This window comes from Osmerus eperlanus, chromosome 13 (genome assembly GCF_963692335.1).
Source record: "Osmerus eperlanus chromosome 13, fOsmEpe2.1, whole genome shotgun sequence".
Taxonomy (NCBI): domain Eukaryota; kingdom Metazoa; phylum Chordata; class Actinopteri; order Osmeriformes; family Osmeridae; genus Osmerus; species Osmerus eperlanus.
In genome coordinates this window covers 9,436,236-9,459,951 of record NC_085030.1, presented here as the reverse complement: position 1 = coordinate 9,459,951, position 23,716 = coordinate 9,436,236, and the positions used below count along the sequence as shown (strand labels likewise).

At 42.9% G+C, this 23,716-nt stretch overlaps 1 long non-coding RNA gene across 1 annotated transcript in view; it reads left to right on the top strand.

Annotated features, from left to right (window-relative positions):
- LOC134032634 (uncharacterized) overlaps positions 1-19,188 on the top strand; it is a 73,161-nt gene extending 53,973 nt beyond the window's left edge. The window contains exon 3 of the long non-coding RNA XR_009932039.1: positions 16,751-19,188. This is a non-coding gene — a long non-coding RNA (uncharacterized LOC134032634). The remainder of the gene's footprint in view (positions 1-16,750) is intronic.
- The last annotated feature ends 4,528 nt before the right edge of the window (positions 19,189-23,716 follow it).

Genomic DNA, 23,716 nt, shown 5'->3' with positions numbered 1-23,716 from the left:
AATAGAGCAAGTGAGTGTCTCAGGGGCTTGGCACACATGCAACTCTGATGCTAACAATGTGTAATGAGGGTGGTTGTGGAAAGGCAGGGACGTTGATTGTAAAGGTTAGGTTGTACAATACGTAATCCGCTTGTCAAAGAGATGAAACGCTAGAGTCAGTGGGAAATATTACTCAAGAAGTGTATCACTGAGTCACGTGACATTTCTTAAGAACATTCACAAGGTAATCTGTTACACTTCGCTTATCAATGCGCTTTCTAAAACCGCGGCAGCCAGTGGAAGGTCTCTTATGTAAGACAATGCAACAATTACAGTTAAACAGGAGCGGAATCATTTGGAGGATTTGGCGAATGGCAAAGCAGAGATTCGGAGAGCAGAAAGCAACTGTGTTCTGATCTTATGACATGGTCAGACTGATCCCTCCGATTTCTCTCTCATCTTCATCTGCAGTGCAGTGTTTTGGTGTCAGTGGTGGTGCCAGCCCCCTGTGTAGCTCAGCTGGTACCAAGCCTTATTAAAACAGCCCTCTATTCACACTCCCCAACTGGGGCTCCACTGTCAACTTAAGCTCAAGCCCCTCAAACACCCAGCTCTCTGATTCTGACTACTATTGTCGCAAGTCCAGGTTTCCCCCGAAAAAAGGGATATCGTAGAAGCAGCGTTGAGGCAGCATGGAGGGGAAGAAGACCACGCCCATCGCAGTATCTAATGCATTTTGCTCTTTTGATGCATTCCACTTTACCCCTGTGGATGGTTCCCCAAAACATATCCATCTTTTTTCATTCATTATCCATTCCTTACATAAGAGCTGTTTCTGACAGTTGCCAGTCTTTGGGAAGCCATGGAGACTTTAAAGGTCTTCTCTGAGCCAATCAGCACAGGAGGTTGCCTACGAGACTTACAATGGATATTTCATGGCAGGATGCAAAAACAAGTCAACAGGAGACTCGCAGAGAGGAGGTCCATAGTTGTGGCTCCGTGTGTTGCAAAAGGGCAACGCAAAGTGAATCCTTTGTGTTTGTCATTCAAAATCCACTTCTCTACGTTTTTCTGTGGTGGGGTGTTGGAGCGATTGAAGATGGGGCAAAGTCTTGCAAGCCCAGTACCCGCAAGGGACTTTGCCATCCTTTCAGGGGGGTGACCCCAACTTTTTCCCCCTTTCTTCTGATCTTCCATTCAGATCTGAGTCATCAGAGATCAACTAGGATGGCTCCCTTACTGTCCTCCACTTCTTGGCAAGGGCAACTGGCAGCTTTCATGTACATGGAGAGCCAGATGGATATGCTCAAAACAGCACGCTATAAAGTAGATATATTAGCTTCTTCTCTCTTGCTGCCTCATCGCATTCGATCTGTTAGAAATGATACGTTACTTTTTAATATTGATACTTAATGATTTACATTCAACAGAATGCATTTTGAGCACTTGTAAAAGAATGCTATGCAGCCTTTGATCAAAATGCCCTTAGAGCTGAGTCTCTTACATATGACCAAGATAGAACCAGCAGACCCCCCGAGTGCCTGTTGTCTTTGCTGTCTCTCAACACATCACATTTCATTAGTAACATTGAATGATTGTTGAGATATATCACTTGAATAGTTGTTCTATGAATTCATCTCCATCTTTTGAGGACGATTTTATGTTATAAAAAAGGGGTGATCACATTGATTGTGGTCCAGGGTATTTCAAAGCGGTATGTAATCGCGGGTGTTTAATTTTATCTGTAGTAGGATACGTCGCGAGGGGGCTGTGTAATCAAGCCTGTGAACTCCACATCTGAAGGAAGAAAGGCGTTTCTGATCACATCCCCACTGAAGTCCATCCTTTGCTGAGCGTGTCTGAGTTGGTGCTCTCAAGCTAATGCTACTTGGCACATGGCAGCTAAATGAATACATATACTTGACATGACGGCGTATGCAGTTTTTCTGCTCGTGTCATACTGTATGTACAGGTGCAGGGGGTCCGCAAAGGTGTGCTTCGGGGAGCAGTAAGTGGGCGAATGTATGGCGATCTCGCTGTTAACCTCTCCACATTACAAGAACACCTCAGGGTCCAGCGCTAGAGTGATGGATGTCGGGTGGAGGGGTGGGGTGATGAAGACCCAACCAGAACCAAGGAAATCCCCCTGGGCCATTTCAATTACAGTTGGAGCCAGCTTTCTCCCCCACCATGATATGTTGCTTTAAGGCCGTGACATTAGTGCTTGGGACAAATGGGATTTGGTGTGGTGCTGACCCTACAGTGTAGGGCCAGTGCAGGGAAGTTTAGAGGTACAGACACAGAAGCAGGGCTAAGTGGTTTAAAACACAGCCTTTAAACTGTAGTCAGTTCTTCTATTTGTCCAAGCCAATGATGAGCCAGCATGATGTCCACACATAGTACACACTAGCAAGCTGCAGCAACTAGCAATGCGATCTTGTGTCATTTTGTTTCTTCAGAAGTTTGGGAGTTTTTGATGGCCTTTGCATATCAGTAGCCACATGGCAGGGAGCACCAGGGCATGGGAGAGGGGAAGCACACACCAGTGTGCCTTTGAGGAACCCAGGTAGTGGATTTAATAGTGGGAAGAGGAAGGTAGTGGACTGTCCCTTCATCTTTTTCACGATCAATAAGATAGCCTAACCTCCTATTGACCACGTGCTATGATATGGTAATGTGATCTACAGTGTGTTGACTCTCCTGAGCCCTGAAGATCAAAAACAAGCGCCAATGGTCCATACAGGTGTCACACATCAGCCTTATTGTGGTCATGTGGCCAGCTGATCGCCCAGCTTCGCGTATCATGACTGTTTCAGACTTTTTAAATCTGTGAAGTCAGTACAGATGTCCTGTACCAGTGACTCTTAAAAATGACCAAGACAGATAAGACTATCTCATTCTGAGCTCCCAGGAGTAATCCCATGTTTTAGATGGATTGATTGGACCAAGGATCAAAACTCCATCCTCATCAAAGAACAGAGTATTTCATAGAGTTCCTTGAGCCCTTTATTAGAGTGGGATATAGCTGAGATAATTAGCAATCATCCCCGGCTCCACACCCATATCTTGTTCATTACCATAAACCTGCATGGCCACTGTTGTGGATGTCACACATGTTATTCTCCCAGTTATGTAAAACAGAATTATGCAATCACCCAGAGAGAGGCCCCACAAATATTATTTTTCCCTCCAAAAAACGATGTGTAAACAGTGCAATGTCATTTTTTCTTTTTTGCTTTGGCCTTTGGCTTGACAGATATCAGGTAACTGCAAAACTATGTCTTGATTACTTCAAAAGTCACATGAAGGATTGTGTTGTACAATCACAAGGTTTAATATCCGTACTCTGTAACCTTAAGGTGCACTTAATACCCCTAGGGAGTCAGGTGGCTGAGCGGTTAGGGAATTGGGCTAGTAATCAGAAGGTTGCCAGTTCGATTCCCGGCTGTGCAAAATGACGTTGTGTCCTTGGGCAAGGCACTTCACCCTACTTGCCTCGAGGGAATGTCCCTGTAATTACTGTAAGTCACTCTGGATAAGAGTGTCTGCTAAATGACTAAAGGTCATACAGGTGTTGCATTTTTAGCACACATGCTTGACTTTATTACAACATAAATGCAAGCTTGTGCATTAATATTACTAATTCAGTGTTGGGCTTGTATGTTGGATCAGGCTAATCTCCAAAAGACAATGTATGTCGACTCAATATGTTTTGATGTGTTCATTAGTAATGTCTCAGTGGAACCATGCATAATGCCAATAAGCCGAGCACTAAAACACTGTATTCTTCAGGGCCCACCTTTCAGCTGATTACAATGGCACTGTTACTACTGTTCACTACTCCTGGCTGCATGTGTCTTTTGAAATACAGAACTTATGGTTAGTTTCAAAAATATTTCTACAAAAGAAAACAGAAAAAATGTATAACAAATTAAAAGGAAAGCACAGTAAGTGCATTGGGGAACCAGCATGGGCTGTCGTTAATGCACATATAGTATGAACATGACGCCAGAGGCTAAGAGATGTCGTTGACGTAATTATGTAAACGCTTTTTATTATTCAGGGACATAATGAAACTGCCGATTATGTTTTACATTTTGTACATCCATCATCTGACATTAGACTTATGCATTCACTAGAAGGATGTCTATGTTTGCCTACTGTAAAGTCACTGGATATAACATTGTGGCATGTGATTGCTTTGACTTCTTTAGCCTTTCCTTTGAACATCTGAAGTCACTGGATGTTTTGTTTACAAAGCCTATTTAGACAAGTAAGGGTTGGAAATAATTAGGCCTGCGTGCATGAGTGTGGACATATTCCCTTTCAATCAGTTAAAAACCAACTCTGTTAATTAATGTTCTGTGCCGTTACTCTCCCCAAATAATTTCCTTAATAGCTACCACATTCCTTAGATCTGCAGTCAGCAGTGCATATTTTACTCTTTGTTTTTCCCCTTCATACTGTTTTTGTTCTCTCTTATACCACAGAATACCCGTTGACCCATATTTTTGATCTCATATTTGAAGTACATAATATGATATTCTGAGTCAATACAGACAATGGATACACTATTATTAGTTATATTTGAAGTACTGTATTACCCTCCTTCTAGAAGCTGGTTAAATGTGCTGTGTGTTCCTGTATTCCCCCAAATGAAAACATTAGCATCTCATTTGGGACTGGGTGAGGGCTGCGATTACCTCATGGAACTGGGTTATTTCATCACAGAGAAACCAGGGGAATTCAGCTGACGGTGCTGACTTTACTCACATTCCCCAGCTCAAGGTAGAGTTATGGCGAAGGCGTATCACACAAATCACACATGACAACATGAGATGGCACCTTTCCTGGTGTTTGTCTGGAAAGGTCCCCCTCACGAACATTAACATCCGATTTATCCTCTACACCATTTAACAACCCCCTCCCAGCCCCCTCCACCCCAACCCCAAAACACACACATATACACACCTAAATTGAAACAGATCGAAAGAGTTAGCACTTAGCTCTTAGCTTTGCCACCACATCCTGGAAAATTACTTCCTTCCAGACGTCAATTAGTCCTGGGAGAAGCCCAAGAGGAATCCTACACAGAAAGAAAGGATGATCAAAATCAGAGAGTAAATAGCATGACGCTCATCCCTGAGTGCATAAATTAATATGCAATGCTCACATTTGTGTGCTGATTAAAAGGCTATAGCACGTGATGAGTTATCAAAACAAGAAATAAACTACTTGGATTAATATTCTGCCTTTTAATTGGATAGATGAAAGACGCAATTAGTTGCACTTGAGTCAAGAATGTGTCCTTTTTCAAGTTGTCTCTTCCTTGTTTAATAGGAAAGGAAAATATAATGTGATAGTCATTCCTACTTTCTTTTTTGCATTAGGTTAAATCGTAATTTTATTTACTTTTTGAGTTGGTCTCTGTCTTTGATCTTGGATTCTCCCCAGATCCCTAGTAAACATTGTACAGCATGTCCGCAAGGTACTGCTTTCCCATCTATGACCACGTTGCTGTTGGTTCAGCACTTAACCTTTTAGCCCTTTAACCCTTACCCAGCCTTGTGAGTATAATTTAATGCAATTGTCTGGACTGCATACCAAGTGCAGATAGAGAACGATGATCAAAGCATCCCTCTTTAACAATGTAAAATACTCGTATTTATGCTGGACTCTAATGCCAGAAATTTGCTACAACAGTTTATGTCTCGGATGACAAAAGGCAGTCCCTTTATCTTACTACAGTTCTCGACAGTCACCTATTTATCCAGGATATTATTCCATACGTATAACTTACAGCCCAGTGAGGTGGATGAATTGGCAGTAGCTCTAACCCATCTAGGTGCACACAGCTGTGGAGAGGGACTAGCTAGTTGGCTGGATGGCTCTGTTGTTGCACAGCCCTTACTCATCAATCACAAATCAAAGCTTTGACAGTTCCCAACATTAAAGGACTTGTCCTGGTGTGTCCTGTGCCGAGAGGCTTCACTTTCCACTGAGCATATTAATATAGGTCACAAGGAGAGTCATCACTGATCGAGGAGAGTACAGGGATGCTCCAGAGCCACCAGCTCTGCTCCAGAGCCACCAGCTCTGCTCCATACACCAGACATACTCTACTGGTATTGATGCAGCTATCAAAGACACTGTATTACTGATATACAAGGTACACTGTAGGCTTACTGATGCTATGTGATATGCATGCATGATAGACAGATTTAAAACTGTAGTTGTGGTGACCAGTCAAAAGCAAGCTTTGCTAAAGAGATTCACCAAATATGCTCACTCTCATCATAAGGAACTGAAGGGAATGTGGAACAACCAACAGCCTTGCTATGCAGTAGAGGGTACTCTTTTTAGGTTTTAGGAGGCACTGCACAATTGAGTTACTGCTCTTGAGTTTTGAGTTAGAAATTAGTATGTTTTGTTGAACACATTTGTTTTTGACAGGATAGCATGTTTATTTCAGTATTTTCCAATACATGTATTGAAAAGTTTTATGCATGGAAGTGTATATCATATGATTGTGTTGGTATAATGAACCTGCTTGTTCTCAGTAGTGAGGAGCCTACAACAAAAAGACGTCCAATTTGTTTTGAAAATCTTTATCAAAGAAGACGGGGACTTAGGCCAAGGCTATTATCATTTTATACTGCTACATCGCAACCTCGCCACTGACAAACGCTGTTTTGCATGGGGTTACTATTTTAGTATTTTTTTCTAAACCACACAGTAGAGAGGTACTTCATTAAAGGTGGTGTAGGCAGGTTTGCGAAGCTATATATTTTAGCTTCTATTCCAAACGAATCAAACCATAATATCCCACCCCTCCCTTCAAACCACTCCCACAAAACACATGAACGTGTGGCCTGACTACATACCTGCTGAGAGAGTCTAATTAGGCCAGGAGAGAGATATTTTCTCACAAATTACCCCATGTCGCATTCACATGTAAGAACACACACGACACTATCATAATGAACATAAACATGGCTAACGTTAGTAGGCCTACTCACTACTTTCGTCTTTTAACTGTGAAATCTGGAACTGGAGTTTGCCTTTTCCGCCATTATTGTGCCTCTAGCTTGGTTGTTTAGAATACCTCTGCCTATAGCCTAGTTGAAAACTACAGTAACACGCATTGAGTGCAGGGGCAGAGTGCCCGCAGGTCGGTAGGTAGACAGACAGGTAGCCCATCCCATCATCTCGCAACCGTCTTAATGATTTGTCATGTTTATAACAGTCCTGCGTTGCCCACAGATGTCGGATTGATTTCATATTACCATCAAACCTTCAAGTTTATTTCGGGCAAAATATGACAAAAAGTGCTTCTCAACAACATTGCCTACACCATCTTTAAACTTTCTCAAGCGTAGCACATTATTTGCTTCAGTGAAAGCCTGCAAGAGCAACTTTAGAAATTGGCGGCTTCATTTCAGTAACATATCCCATCTTACACCTTTTGTAGTATTGAGGTCATGTTTCGTTAATCTTTTACGCAGACTCTGAATCCACCTTTCTGTCTATGGTTGAACACGTTTATGGGCTTCTAAGGCCATTGTGACCAGTCTTCTATTTATTTAATACAATTGTAGTGTGAACAGAAGAAAAAATAAACAGACTGACTAAACATACGATTCTTCTTTTGGGTTGTGAAAACCCTGTGTAAGGACACAAAAGGGGGACGTTTTCACCGCGGAAAGTAAATTCTTTTGAAGTGGAACGAATCATCTGAGGGATGGTTCTCGTTGTCCTAACAACGCAGCTGAATTGGAATGAGCCTCCCTTTTTGTTGAAGATATGTTTTCTTTCTTTCATTCAAAACTGATGATGATAGTAGTTTCACGCCCTGTCCACCCACATTGTCAGTCCAGAGTTTTTTTTTAAAGATAAGTCTTTACTTGGAGACGCCTAACACACGGCGGGTGACTCTTGGACTGTGACGTCAGCCTCGCCCTTCTTGTCTCAAAGTATTTACGCTTTATTACGCCCTGAGAGTGAAAGGAATCTCACATCAAATCCTCACCAATAACAGTTCTTTCGAAAACTGAAAAGATGCTTTCATGAATTGCCTACTTTTATTCATTTTCTTCATGATTATTCTGCATCAGTCATCAGTTATTTTCTGTAAGGGCGTTGAAAGGCCTAAACAAGAGCATCGTAATATGCCCCAACCGCATGCATTTGTCAAATTGATGTTTTTATTAACTAGACCCTCTTCATGTGTCTGGTCCTTATCAGGCAAATGATTATAAACTTAAATAGATGACTGATGGACGTATTGATCAATGACAAAAATATGTCTTTGGAAATAGCAAAAGTCTATTTAAAGGGATGTAACTGTCAGCTGTAGCCTATGTCAACGGTTCCCTCATACACCCTCAGGGGCTTGTAAAACGTAACTTTGCCCCCCTGACCTCAGACAGAAGAATTCCAATCTCTCACCCTTACTAAATCTTTTTCCCTTTACACTGGCTAGGCTATATCTTTGCTTCGCAAAGTTATAAACTGCCAGCCTTTTATGCAAGTCCTAGTAACCGAGGCATTTTATTGTCACCACGGGGGTACCGAGTTCAGGCAACAGTCATCCAAAAAGAGAGGTGAACTATTAGCGACAAGGGCGGGAGGAAGGATAACTTTTACTGACTTGTTGAAACCTCTGCCTGTTCACCGTTCTGTGGCCGAGGGCACTGATAAAGACATTTAGTGACGCATTTGAAACATTAGGCAGGCGTTACTTGTTATAGGAAAGCCTTGAGTATAGCCTGATATTGCCAAGAGCCCAAATACAATTGTAAGACATACAATTTCAATATCTGTGTCTTCTATTGAAAATGGTGTTTCTTCCACTACTAGCAATGACGTAGGCTATAGGGCTGTGCATGGTCTCATGCATTTCCATCGGACATTCACAGCAGTGGGCAATACGCATTTGGTATAAAGTCCGTGCATCATTGACACAGTGAAAATGGTTATAAACACGTCTGTAATTGAACATTTTGTATTTCGTATTTTGAAACACAAATCACTGATGCATGCCGTAACATTGTTTATCTGATTACACTGAATAGAGGTCCAGTTGAGCCTATGCGCCTCCATCGGTGTACAGGTGTGTGTCAGAGTGGTGAACTTGTTTGCATAATGTTTTTGAGAAAGCAGCCTGCATTTTGCTTACTCTTCATCTTTTAGTTGTAGAAAAATCTGTGACATGATTTTGTTGTGTAGCCTTCAGGCCTTTTATTCCTGCTATACGAAGGTAAACGTATTTGTATTCATGCACATGAAATGTTCCTTTCCTACAGGTTGTTGTTTTTATAGGTTGTGTACAACTTGTATTTTAGTCATTATAACGACTGAACGGTCGATCGAATGTCAGACCATTTAGACAACCGGGCGGGAAAAGGCCTACAATATAGGTGGGCTATGGGTCGGCTACGCTGCAATGCTATTGAATTATTTACATTAAACTTATTTACATTAAACTTCTACTTAAACTTCTACTTAAGTAGCCTAGGCGTAGGCTACTTAGTAGCTTACTTAGTAGCCACTACCTCTATCAACAAATTGAATGGTGGTCCCATTCAGGCTCACGAGAACATCAGCGTGTTGCGCTTTCGTTCTGTTCATCTTATGTTATTTAATTACATATTTTCGTTAACCTGAAGGGATGTGATCTCATTGAAGGTAGATAGGCGGTTATTTGTGGTTAGACTGCTGATGCACGGTTTGAACACCGCTCTAGGTTACTATGCTCTCCGAGTGATGTCACGCAGGGGTGGGTCCCTGTATGAAGCCACTAGAGGTAGTCTACCCCCGCCCCCCCAGCTCTCTCTCTCTCTCTCTCTCTCTCTCTCTCTCTCTCTCTCTCTCTCTCTCTCTCTCTCTCTCTCTCTCTCTCTCTCTCTCTCTCTCTGTCTCTCTCTCTCTCTCTCTCTCTCTCTCTCTCTCTCTCTCTCTCTCTCTCTCTCTCTCTCTCCAACCCATTGAGGGAAAAGGGCTGGGACTATAGCGCCTGCTTTGATGTTGTTTTCGAGATGCAAAGTAAACTCAAGGTACATTCCGATTTTGACACTACTGAAGTTTTACTACGACTCTATACATGTTATAAAATTGGACCTCGTTATAGGACAGGAAGTTTGCAATGCGTAGGCTATGTGGCACTATCATTTGAAAGAATGAGGAATTTGCGGAATAGCCTACATTTAGGCTTGACAACATATATAGCCTAGGTATAACATAGCCTATCTACACTAGCCTAGCCTAGTATAGATAGCCTACTGTCTAAGCTTCGAAAGAGACAGTGAAAGAGAAATTAAACGGGACAGGCTAAAACTTCGTTATGTTTATTGCAGACTTAATAGTAAAACTATTGATAAACTAAACGACAATTCCAAAAATCCGTAAGCGCACTGAAATGGAAAAAAATGGACTAGCCTAATTGACCATTAACTCAATAACACATTTTCTCCACTAAAGAGCAGATTATAGACTCAAACTATTGGTCGCGTGATGTTTGTCTGGAAGTTCCAGCATTCCCTTGGCGTGCAAGTATTTTTGTCATCTTTGCACGCCATGCGGTATCTGGTTGTCATTGTCGCCACGGCAGACTGGGAGCCGGGAGTGGACGCCAGCACCGTGCCAGTTGGCTCCACTTTGTGAAAACAACAGGCAGACGCAACACGATTCTAATCTTAATCGTTGCAGACGTGAAGGTCACTCTCGTGGCGATTGCTGTTCATGTGTTCCACTAGGTACAGTGCAGAACCATAGGCTTCACTTATATATCTACTTAACTCATTTTGTCAATAGTTACACACCAAGCACGGGTGGAGCGGTGGGGCTCGATTCAAAGACAGAAAAGGAAGATGCCGCTTTCAAAAATGCGCTGAAAAGATGTAACTTCAAATATAATTAACACTTAGGCCTACATTTTTTATCAATTTAAGGTCAAGTCGTTTTACTTGGATATTAAACTTTGACAACTAGCCTGTAGTTCTACGTTGGATATTTAGGCATGAGAGAAACGTGTCTTTCAGACTTCCCTGTCCCGTCGCAGGTAATGTAAGGTCATTCGGGACAAGTGACTGCAACAGACGTTATGCAATACAGGATGAGGCAGGGATTTATAAAGCTTGGCTTAGAGGCTATTTATTCATCATTTATCTGAAAAACTAGACAAAATAAAAGTCAATTCGAGTTTAAAACCGTTAGAGCCACGCTGTGATGTAGGTACAATAATGTGATAATATATCCCCGTTAAATGTTGCAAATTTAGGCTACTTAATTACTTAAAGTATTGCGTCGTAGAAGCACTTGTTATGGATAAGTAGTGGGGTTATATCTGGTCTTATTTTTCTCATAAAACACAATAAGTAAAACATAGAAAACGCAATATACAAGTAAAAACTTATTGTTAATTGTTATGGGTTATATTCTCCCAGCTAATACACTCCAGGACATTACCTCAATGTTATTTTAGTCTCCACAAAGGCATGGTTACTTACCAGTGGTATCAACTGACGAAAGTTATGTCCCAAGACTATTCAGGACGTACAAATGTGGGGACCTCTGAATGTCCTAATGACGTTATTTAGTAACGTTATAAAAGTTGTCTGAACGTAGGCCTCACGATTAGATCCCCTACTGGTACTTTAAGTAAGGATTACCTAAAATAACGTTTTCACAAAGTGTCATGATGTACAAGAAATCTACAAGACATTTGTAAGGTTTTACAGAGTTACTGAATGTCACAGCCTGTTTGGGAAATTATAGGTACATTGTTCCCCATTCACAGGTTATGAATGTACCTATAATGTACCTATAATGTCCCAAAAAGGCGACATTCAGTACCTCTGAAAGACCTTAGGAGAACATTATGAATGTACCGTCGCGAACAGGCTGTGACATTCAGTTCCTCTCTAAAACCTTGAGGGAACAATTGTCTCAGTTACGTTTTTTGTTAGCTGGGCTTATTACACAATAAAACAGACAACAATGTGAATCTTTGGGAATTTAGTTCTCGATAAAGTCAGGTTATTTTAGGTAGGTTGAATAATTTATGCAGCATATGGTCAAACAGAGACAAAGATTACAAATATCACTAATGTTGCTGGAGCACAGGACTGTACATCTGGCCATCAGTGTAGTTAAAGTCTCTTGGAGACTGCAAATATCAAGGGCCCGCTGATTATTTCTTGCACAGCAGGTTTGGAAATTATTTGAGTGTTGGGCTAATGATAACAAATGAGCTCTCAGAGCCACATGCCCGGGCCCCCTCACTATCATGGGGCCTATTAAAAGATAATAATGTTGTAATTAGCTTTGCTTTTTAAGGTGAACCTCTGCCCTATAAATATCAAAACTATATTTGTGCTTCGTTTGTGAACCGTTAAATTAACAATGTGGTACAACGTGTTTGAGGCATTGTTGTTTCAGTGTGTTTTTTTATGGCACCTTCGTTGAAATATGCCACAAGATTGCACTGCAAGGGAAGTGTAGTTGGTTTCCTCTACACACAAGCAGTGTTATGTGTCTCTAAGTGTGCCAGTAGAACACTGCTTGTAACAACCTTGCTTTGTAAACGAAAATCAAGCAAAACCTCAATGTTGTCCATGATCAACACACAGACAAACATCGTTATTTGTTGGGTTCTTTATTTGCTAGTGTCCTTTGTAAATTGCAAGGCTGGGACTCGTCTACACAGCAGTCTTAAAAATGTATATTGGAAATGTTTTTGATGTTGCACCCCTCTGCAGACACTTTCAGCTGTCTGCAGGTCTCCTAGCAACAGCAAACAAAGGCAGGGCCCATTTCAAGTTTCCCGCGGAGCGGCCGGTCCGGCGGTGCCTTTGATCTTGACTGGGAAAATAGCTGAGTGGGCACTACTCGCATTTGTCTTTCATTTACTCTGAACCCCCTCCCCAAAAGCTCTCTGGAACAGCCAAATCTTCATCTGTCCCCAGCATAGAGCCCCCTCCGCCCCCTCCACCCCTCCTTTTAATAATCTACCATGGAAAAGCTGCTCATTGAAACATTACAGTGTTTGGTTGAAGTTTGGCATTTTGTTTTGGTGCATAGTTACTGGAGTTAGCAGGGAAGACATTTAGTAGACTGCCGTTTGTGGTTTTGCTGTTTGGAAAGAGTGAGTGTCCAAACAAAGTCATGGGGATGTTCTCCATTGTTAATGTCTTCTCTTCAAAGCAGAACTAATACAGAATTTAGAGGCCTGTGTCCTAGGATTGTGGCCTCAGTTCTTTTATGGTCACATAATGTGTGTGTTTTCGTTGTCACACAAGCGTGTATAGTTTTCTGTGTGTGCATGAATGGAGCTGAACCTACTGTATTCTCGCCTAGGAAACAGAGGTTGCCTGGAGCTCACTAGACAAACCGCCAAGCTGTTGTGGATTTTCAGGGTCATGGGGTGTCCACAGAGGCCTTCTATTTAGAATTCTACAACCCAAAAGTGGGACGCAATGGAATTTTTCTTTTTTTTTAAGTTGATGCTTGCCGAGTAATAATGCTTTCGAAGTAGGTCCTGGGGAGTGTAATATAAATAGCACACTCTTGCTGTATGTATAAAGATGGAGGAGGAGAGATAGGGTAATAACTCAGGGCTATAGAATGTTCTCACTCTGGTGCCCTGTTTTCATCAGAAAGCGCTCAAGAGATTAAACAAATGGATGTGTTCCTCATTGTTTTGCTGTAATTTAGTGTAATTGATGTTTCCGTCCACTGCAGAGGCCTGCTAAAGCAATTGGTTGTGTGTTGTAGGGGGACATGCATCCCAGTGGGGTGTATTGACGCAGGCTGCTCCCTAACACAGTATTGTTGCTGTTTTAACACAAATAGTCTCCAATTTTTTGTGTGTCAGATCTCTGTTTAAACAGTGTATTCCAACTTATCTGACAATGTACATGGTGTCACATCCCTGAGGGAGTTTAACACAATTGTTATGTGTATATATTGTAATTTTGGCAAATATTTACATTTACATTTGCATTAATTTAAACTACAACATAAAATCCTGGACTGTCACCTATCTTATATTTCTGTATGTTTGTGCAGAAGCAAAGACACGTGTTAGGATCCGCTCAATCTGTGTTCTTCTGCCATAAATGATTGTCTTGGAATCGCTCCATGCATGTTTGTGCTATATAGGAATCTCGCCTTTTGACTATATGACATTTGTGAAGAGAGCACAAAAAACAATTGTACAGAAGGAGTGGGGGTGGGGTGGCATTTGTCAGTGCTCTCATTGGGGTTCAAAAGTAGGATTTAAAATGTCTGTCTTTGTCTAAATCCACACATTTTATTTTTGTAACTGAGAAATCTGTTCAGAGACCCCAACATTTTTCCAACTGTCAAGGGTGTCGTTTGTCAGAGAGAGAAAAAAAGAAGTGAAACTGTATTTCCACCCCCAGTCCTTCTGTAATATCCATGGCATGTTGTTTCCAAGTGGTAAGGTGAGAGTGTGTTGTGGTACGTACGTGTGGTACAATCACATCCCATTCACCAAATATGACCTTTTACTGACATAACACACCCATCCCAGGATTGCTCTGTCCTGTGACACACATACACATATACACCCACACTCAGACCAAATATGCACTCCAAAGAAATTCCTCTTTGACATTGTACCTAATATGACAGCCTCATCCTTACGCTATTTGAGGGTAACCTCTGAAAAGCTAAAGCTAACCGACTCTGTGGTATTGTCCTAAGCGATTGAGACATTAACCTTCAGTGCCGCCTCCATTCAGTGTTGTATCTCCTTCTCTACTCCCCCGTCCCCCTCCTCCCGCTCCACTACTCCTCCCTCAAGTCTTTCCTCACAACCCCTCCCTCTCCACTCCCTTTCTCTCTGCCTCAATCCCTCTTTCTCTCTCTCTCTCTCTGTCTCTCTCTCTCTCTCTCTCTCTCTCTCTCTCTCTCTCTCTCTCTCTCTCTCTCTCTCTCTCTCTCTCTCTCTCTCTCTCTCTCTCTCTCTCTTTCTCTCTGCCTCAATCCCTCTGTCTCTCTATATACCAGCCTGCCTGCGCTGTGAGACAACCAAGCCATTAGTCACTCACAGCACTGATAATGAAGCCACGGAGGTGGTCCAGGCCAGCGTGCTGCAGGAGCAGGAGCAGGACCCGGGGAGGAAGGTAGATTAGGATAATTGCCTGGTGTCTGGGGCACAGAGAGAGAAAGAGAGAGAGAGAGTAAAGAAATGAAAACAGTGAGGGATGAAGAGAAAGAGAGAGACAGAAATAGAGAGAATGAGAGAATAAAGATGTTTCACTGCTGCACAGGAGCATACTCAATAAAAACCAAGTGCAGAAATCATGACTGACAGGGGCAAAGAAGAAAATTGTAACAAAATGCAACTTTTCCCCAGGTATTGAAAATAGAAAGAAGCTGCTGTGTGATCAAATGAGAAGCGGTGAACTGAGGAGAATTTTGCTTGCAACATTTGTTGTCGTTGTTCATCTTCCAAATCACTGGATGTGCTGTGTGTATGTTTGTTCATCTAAGTATGGCCAGGGTCTCCTTCACATCAGTAAGCACTAAATATCCTCACTCACCGATGCTTTGAAGAATCCTTGGAGGTCAGGATTTTAAATTATGGTCTGCACCCACGCCACACTTCCTGTCTCCACTCACACAAATCCATTCGCCACACAATGCATTTCAAATCAAAGCAGAGTCCATGCCATCCATACCATGCCTTAGGAGACATTAAGCCATAGTATGTTACTTTCATGTATGATAGCATGGACCCTGTAAGCTTTGATGTGCTCACTTTTTAAAATGCTTTATTAATAATGACATACTGGCTCCTTCTGACGCTGAAGCTACTGCAACAACCCAAACCTGGCTCCCCTCTCTGTCCCTCTCTCTCTTTATCCTTTCTCTCCCCACACCTCTCTCTCTCCTCTATTCCCCCTCTCTCTATTTCTATCTCTCTCTTCCGTCCTTCCATATCCATGCCTACCTACTCTTGTTTTGAAGAGGGCCTGTGTGTATGTGTGTGATTACAGAGAATAATATGGACTCAGAAATGAAGGGAGAGGAGAGAACCTATCAGAGAGCTGCTGGTACAGGGGGCTGCTCTGCTATTGGCTGCCGCTGAAATCAGACACATCTTCATTTCTTCTCCCATCCATCCGTTCGAAGTGCCCTGCTTTCACATCCAAGTCCCGGGGGGAAGTGTCAGGATTAGAGTCCCTGTCTTTTGGCTGTGTGTGCATGTACTTGTGTATCTGTGTCTGCATGTATGTGTGTGTGTGTGTGTGTGTGTGTGTGTGTGTGTGTGTGTGTGTGTGCGTGTGTGTATGTGTGTGCAGTAAACATCTTACAGATACAGAGGGCTGGGCGCTAAGACACTGATAACACTAACCCTCCTCCAAGCTTGGCCTAGATACAAATGGCTTGTTGGAGCTGGTTGCTGGTTTCTAGGGACTGTGTCATTCCAGCTATTCCACCACATCTGCTCAATGTGAATGACTGAGGCTATGGCAGAATGCTCGTTTCCTGAACATGAGAGAGCACTCCAATTTGTCTCGCTGGTTTCTCACTTACAATTGTCAATGTGATTTCAACATAGTATTTTACTCAAATGCACCCAAAAACACATGTTCAATTACCCCTGAGCAATATCCTAATTGAGCATTCTCTGTCACCTCTGACAATGATATCTCAATACATCCCTTTATTTCTTGTTGGGATGTTTCATACTCTGTCACTAACCAATGTTTACAATGTCTTTATGCTATGTTCTTTGCAGTGACATCCCATAACAGCTCCAATTGGCAAGTCAAACAAATCACTGCATCACTACAGCTGAAGCTTTCTCCGCTCAAAGACTCCGAGCTACGAGAGAAATCACCACAAGACTGTTGCCAATGTCGGCACATCGCCTTGTCTACTACAGAGCAGCCAGTTGACACTGGGTGTCTGTACAGTGGCGTGACTTGGACCAGAGGGGCCCAGCCCAGCAGACTGACTCCTGTCCTGTCTGCCCAGAACGGAGCTCCCTCCCCGGCTGCTCCAGGGGCACCTGGCTCCCCTCCCTGCCATCCCTGACTGGATCAATGACTGAGGCCATGACAGCCCAGAGACCCAGGGGCCCCGGGGTCAGCATCAAAAGCCCCCTGCCCACGTCCTGACACCTGGTGCTCTCTTTAGGACGAGGGGGTACATTTCCAGCCCCCATACCGCCCCCCTGCTGCCCCCACAACCTCCATGAACAGGCTGCGGACATGGGACCAGGCCCTCCGTGTGATCTCCCTGGACCCCCCTCCCTTGCAGCCCACATGGGGAGGGAAGGTGAGGGGTCAGGCCCATCAGACCACCACACACTTCCATGTCCATTTGATGAAGGGATCTGTTTTTGATTTAATAATACCAACTGAATCCTGATCCCCCAACATGGAAAGCATTGAGTGATTGCTTGGAATGTGTCTTATCTGCAAAGCATACTCTTCATATGTGTCCGCCTGGTTCCCCTGCATGGTTAGTCAAGCAGTCTCCATTCAGGGATAAGAGAAACCCACAGGCCATCCTCATTTACTCACTTCAGTGAATACTAAAAGATACACAGACATAGCATCGTTCATTAATTTTTTTTATTGTGTTTCACTAGATAGTAAACACGGTTTGCACTTCAAGCAATTTTAGAGAGATACAACATGCTTTAGTTTTTTAATAAAAGCTGTTACAACAGTGTTTCTTCCTCCTGCATCTGTCTCTCCTACTAGGTAACACATAGACATATTGCATATGTCCACAAGGACAATCTGTACATGAGCTCCATACATCCATATTAATGAACACAGATTTATCTGACTGCTATCTATCGAGCCCTGCCATTATTTCCCTTCAATGTGTTTGCAGATCCCAGTATGTCCCCTACTCTTGTGAACAGGGATGAAAAGAGAGAAGATATGGAGGGAGAGGAGGGGGAAAAAGGTCTGATGAGTTTGGCATGGAGAGGACGGAGGCTGAGACAGATGGCATGAAGTCTGCGGCACTCTGGCGGGGCTCGCGTGGTGCTAAAATCCTCCTCGCACATTCCAACAAATCCTACCAGGAGGCTGGAGAGTCTGCCACAGCCTGCCGAGGATCCACACGCCTGCCCACATCCCTGCCCATCCCTACCATCCCTAACCCTCCCCCCTACATCCTCACCCCTTATGAGGGCTCTGATCAAGGGCATGCCCCCCTCCCCCTTCATACTGTTCGCACCAAGACCTTCACCCTAGACGATCAGTCTGAATACTGCATGCATTTGCCGTTGTTTACATTCGAGCAGGTTCATTGCCATGTAATAATGTTATGTGGAGGCCTGCCTGGATTGTCTCTGTGCAGTAGGGTTGGGACGGGGTTCGACTGGGTGGGACTGGGTGGAGGGGGTTGTGAAATTCATAGAGGTCCTCTCCTGCCACTCCAGTGTAAAATCCCATTGCGTAAACATTGGGCCAAATCATACAGGCAAAGACTGCACAATCCATTTATATCAGAGGAAGAAGACATAAGGAGCTTTTCAATTAGTCTCACTCGTGCCCGCATCAGCCTTGGGTCTTGATAAGAGACGCCGGGCAAGTTGAGCCCATCACAGTCCAGACATGCACGGCTCAGATTGACCCATATTCCCACTTGGTTAGTGAGGGCTTATGCTTCTCCGTATGTACAGTGTAACTGCACAGTAATTATGACACACTATACTGTAAAGTCCAATAGCTTCCCAACTCTCACTGCATGACATCTTTATGTGTCCCCTTACCCAAATTGTTTTGGATATCGTTTTACATTTCCGGGAGAGGGCTTTGATGCAAAGTGTTGATGCGCGTGGACAAGTGATTCATATAAAAATGAATTGAATCTACAATACAGTTTGCTTAGTCCCTCATCCACCCCCCTTCTCTCTCTGTGTATACATCCAGTATACAATATATACATAAACACATGGATGCATATACAGTATATATTCCCCTTTATTTCCCTGCTCATTGCCTTCTGTTGGATCTAATGAAGGAGTTGTGAGAATAGGAGATCCTGAAAGAGGGTAGCAGGGGACTGGGATATCACATTACTGTTCATAACAATAAAAAGAATCGTCTGTTTAATCTTTGTATGTGTTTTTTGCTCTGATGTCTCTCTCTTCGTGAAGTGCTTCTAGATGTTTGAATAGAAGTGTTTCCCATTAAAAGAAGATACAATCGATTTTTGAGTGTAATTTGTTTATTTTCTCTAGTGCCTTGTGGGAAGGATGTGAGGGGCTAGTCTGATGAAAGGTACAGTGGTGTACCATCTGGGCTGCCTAGTGTGTCTCAAAGCCCCACATGCCGGGCCCATCTCAAACCCAAAGCACTGAAGACAGAGAAGAATCTGCACAGTTACAGCTGGAGTTAAAGCCCTGAAAACACAGGAAATGTAAATCAACTCCCCCGCCCAAACATGACATACAGTATGAAAATCTATAATTATACCACAGTCAATCTCTTACAAAACGGGTCATGGACACAGCCTTTGAGAATGCCGGTCTTATTGGTAATTATAGAGAATAGAGATAAGGCAGTCTAAGGGTTGACCACAAAATCATAGCATACAGTACTGTATAAAACCAGACTCTTCAGACTTTCCAGCGCCAGACACATTGGCTGTCCTTCCTTGGTGGCAGGGCAGCATGGCATCCCAGAGCCCGCTGGCACAGCTGCCCCCCCACAGGATGGTAGAGTGGCCGGGTCGATGACCCCACGGGGCGCCCCTTGGCCAAGTCTGTCCATCCTCCGGCCAGGGAAAGGGCAGGGACTGGGAGGCCAGCCTCTCAGTGCATTGATCAGAGGCCAGGGCTCCATTAGCTCCCTCAGAGCTAAAGGTCAGCTAAGGCCAGTGGAAGGGGCCAGGGTGTGTGTCCTACAGGGTGACCCACTCTCGCACCCAGGGAGTGAGTCCTTGTCACTGTGGTCTGTCAGCTCATGGCCACAGGAGGGGTAGGGAGTATCTCTCCCTTGTCCTCCTGTCATACCATCCTCCCTCACCTCCTCTGACCCAACCTCAATGTATGGGTCAATGCATCCTGATGGCAAAGCCCTTCTTCATTTCCCCTATTTTGTTTGATTTTAGCTACGTTATCATTGTTGTTTTCTGAGATCTTACTAAACCCTGTCCAATCAAACACTTCTCCTTTCTAATTTGCCTCAATAGAAATGGCACCATTAATGAGACAGCCCATTCATGGGCGTGTACAGATGATCACAGAAACACAATTACATCAAATTTCCCATCCAGACACAACGTGTTGCATCAAGCTCATCGCTAAATGGCAAGCGTGTGGTATATGGTCTATATTAACGAAGCCCACCTGCGAAAGGGGATAATTGTGGTGCTAAATGCTGAGGAGGCGGACGGGAGGGCCGTGTTTCCTGTGTTGTTGGGAGGGGGTGGGGGAGTGGGGTGTGATGGAGAAGGCTGTTCCCAACTCTGCAACACAAAAAGGCATAAGAGCTCATTTACACATTTACCCGTGAAAACAGACAATGTGTGCACACCCATGTGCACTCACATGAACACACTCACAACACGTTTTTAGTTCGAACACAGGGTGACTTACAAGGAGTAATCATTTTTAGCACACACATAAATACACTATCCTACACACAACAGTGTGGATACTTTCCTGCACACTCAGATACACACACAAAGATGATTGTCTTTCTCCTCTCTCAGGTGGATTTTTTTTCTATCCAGCCATGGAGACCTCATCCTGGGAATTTGAGCAATTTCTGATTGAAAACAGTGCCGGTAATTAGAGCACTCACTATTTGTAACCACTTGGCATTGCATTAGTATGCAAAGCTGGCAGCCAGCTAATCTGGGGGAAAACGTTTGTTTCCTTAATTGCCCTCTTAGGACAAAAGTGAAGGAGGGGGGGAGAGAATAGAGTAAAATGTTACGTGCAAAAGAGAGAATGGAGGCTGGCGTGTTCAAGGGATGTGAGTCCCTGAACACAGGGGTTAAACTCTACTAATGGGCTGCAGACAACACACATGGGCATGAACACTCGGGCACAGAAACACACACATTCACTCACACGGGAAAAAATGTCAAATAATAAGTAAATAATAAGTGTAACAAAGACATCATGGAAACCTTCGTACCTTACTCGTCTGGTCTGTTGCCGGGCAGTCTTTTCTATGTCTCCCACCTGACACCCCCTGGCCCTCACCCCTCCTCCTGCTCACCTCCAATATCCAATATTGAGTGGTCTTGCCCATCTCTCCTTTACACAGTGTGATTTCACAGTCAGGGTATGAGTAGACTTCAATCTACACCTCATCATACTGAAGGTCATGCTGTCACAACCAGCCCCCTTGTAGTTTTGACCAAGTTCCAGAAAAGTCCATGTAATCACCTGCTATGAAAGTTAATTACGCATAATAATGCATGTAATTATTACTCATTATTATTACTATTATTAACTATAATATAATGGAAATTCATTGTCACCTTCCTTTCAGACTCTGAATTCCACTGGGATGCTCTCACTGTTGTCTGTCACATCTAATACAGGGCTGTTCTTCTGTCTGGGGTATAACCGTCAATACAACCCTTCCTCCCACCTCAATCAAACTGTCATCTGGCTTCTTTCTGCAGTGGACAACTGTTTCTCTGTCCTTTACTCACCACAATGAAGGAGTCCTTTTTTCTCTACATTTAGTGTCAAAGTTTACCTGCACTCCCCAAGGCTATTATTCTCTTTTCATCTCTCCTTTACTTTTGTCATACGGCGCTTGTCCAATCCATTTTTCCCTTACAGCTTGACTTTCACAACCTGTTGTGTTGGGTTGTCTAAGATGAATAGGTGTGCTTTCATAGTGTTCTTCTGGCTGGCTGCATCATACATGTGCTATGTTGTCTCCCTATTGTGGAAAGATAATGGCTTGGATTGACATTTTGTTTTGTTACCACCGCAAAAAGTTATGTGCATTATACCGAACATTATATTGGGTTTATTGTGTGGGTGCACTTTGATTATGCCTTGTTTACGCAGCACTGTCATTCTGATAGTGCAGCATTTTCTGTGTACCATTAATTTATCTCAAACATCTGTGTACCATTAATTTAAGAAGCATGATAATGATGATGATTCTCTGTAATTGCAGGACAGAAGGATCCATGTCTTGGCAGATATCATGGTCTGGTGTTCTTCATAGCCTATACACAACACACACACACACACACACACACAGTAAGAGATCAATAAAATGATGCTTTACTTCAAACAGACTTCAAATTAACTGTGGATGTGTAACTGTCACACCTAGAGCATCTTTGGTGTGATGAGATACAGGAATTTGTTTTTCAAACAGATGCATGCTCATGTATTCTCATGCATTGCTCCGAAACTGAAAATGTTGGGACATCTGTGTTCGGATATTCATAGGTTAACATCCACAGCATAAAGTCAAGATATATTCACTGTAGTTTGCTAAAGTTCATGTATGCAGAACTATAAATACAATTAAATACTTCTAAATACTAAATACTACAATATTTACATGTATAATATATGTATAAGATATAATTGTTACCGTTTTTATTTCCGAATGTCATTAGCTTGTTATTATTGTAGTAATTATGTCTATTAAATGTAATGAAAAATGGTTGCACGTGAATTACATGCAAGGACTCGCTTGGGTGGGACAACATAAAGCCTAAATGTTAGCCTTTCTTATAAATACCATACTTTGTCAATACCAAAATTGTGCTTAGGTCTCATAATTCTTAGTGAGGGTAGGGAGAAATGAAGGTAATGAAGGTTTCCGTCCGTTTAGCTAGGGCTGCTAATTAAATTAACTTACCTGGCTGCGCACCAGTACAACATTTGGGCTGTAGGCAAATGGTTGATGGCCTAACTTTCGGCTGAATTCATAAATGGACTAAGACAGACACTTCACGTCTACACAAAAACATTTGTAAAGGCCTACGTAAAGAAAATAGGTTACAATTGTGCTTTCAATTAGACCGCAGTCAGAACCACATGGCCGACGTTTTCCAATGATTACGGTCCCTTTACTGCCACTCATTCAAGTCTGTGAGTAATAAGGCCTTAGCTTGTTAACTAATTTAATCTCTCTTCAAAAGTCAAACGGGTTTTTCAGTTAGGCAGTAAAGAAAAAATATTTTCCCGGAGATTCTTGACCTTGGCTTCATAATGTAGGCTAGCCTTCATAGATATGCTGGGCCTGATCCATCACAAGGCAACAAAAAAGCCTAATTACGTTGCACTGGTTGGAATGCATAAAAAAAAGAGAACTGATACTCGAAACATGTATTTTCAATGTTTGTTTATGATAGGCTAAACACCATTTCGTTCATGGACCATTAAAAATACACATTTCACACGTATCGCTTGAGACGTGTGAAATATTATATTGGGAGTCAGGTGGCTGAGCGGTTAGGGAAGCGGGCTAGTAATCTGAAGGTTGCCAGTTCGATTCCCCGGCTGTGCAAAATGACGTTGTGTCCTTGGGCAAGGCACTTCACCCTACTTGCCTCGGGGAGATTGTCCCTGTACTTAATGTCAGTCGCTCTGGATAAGAGCGTCTGCTAAATGACTAAATGTAAATGTAAATTATAGGCCTAAGGATTTATTCATCCTAAAGTTGTAGTGGCCCTATAACAACATTAATAGTCGACTATGTGTATTGGAGGCTCACCTGTTGAATTATTACGCCATCACGAATTT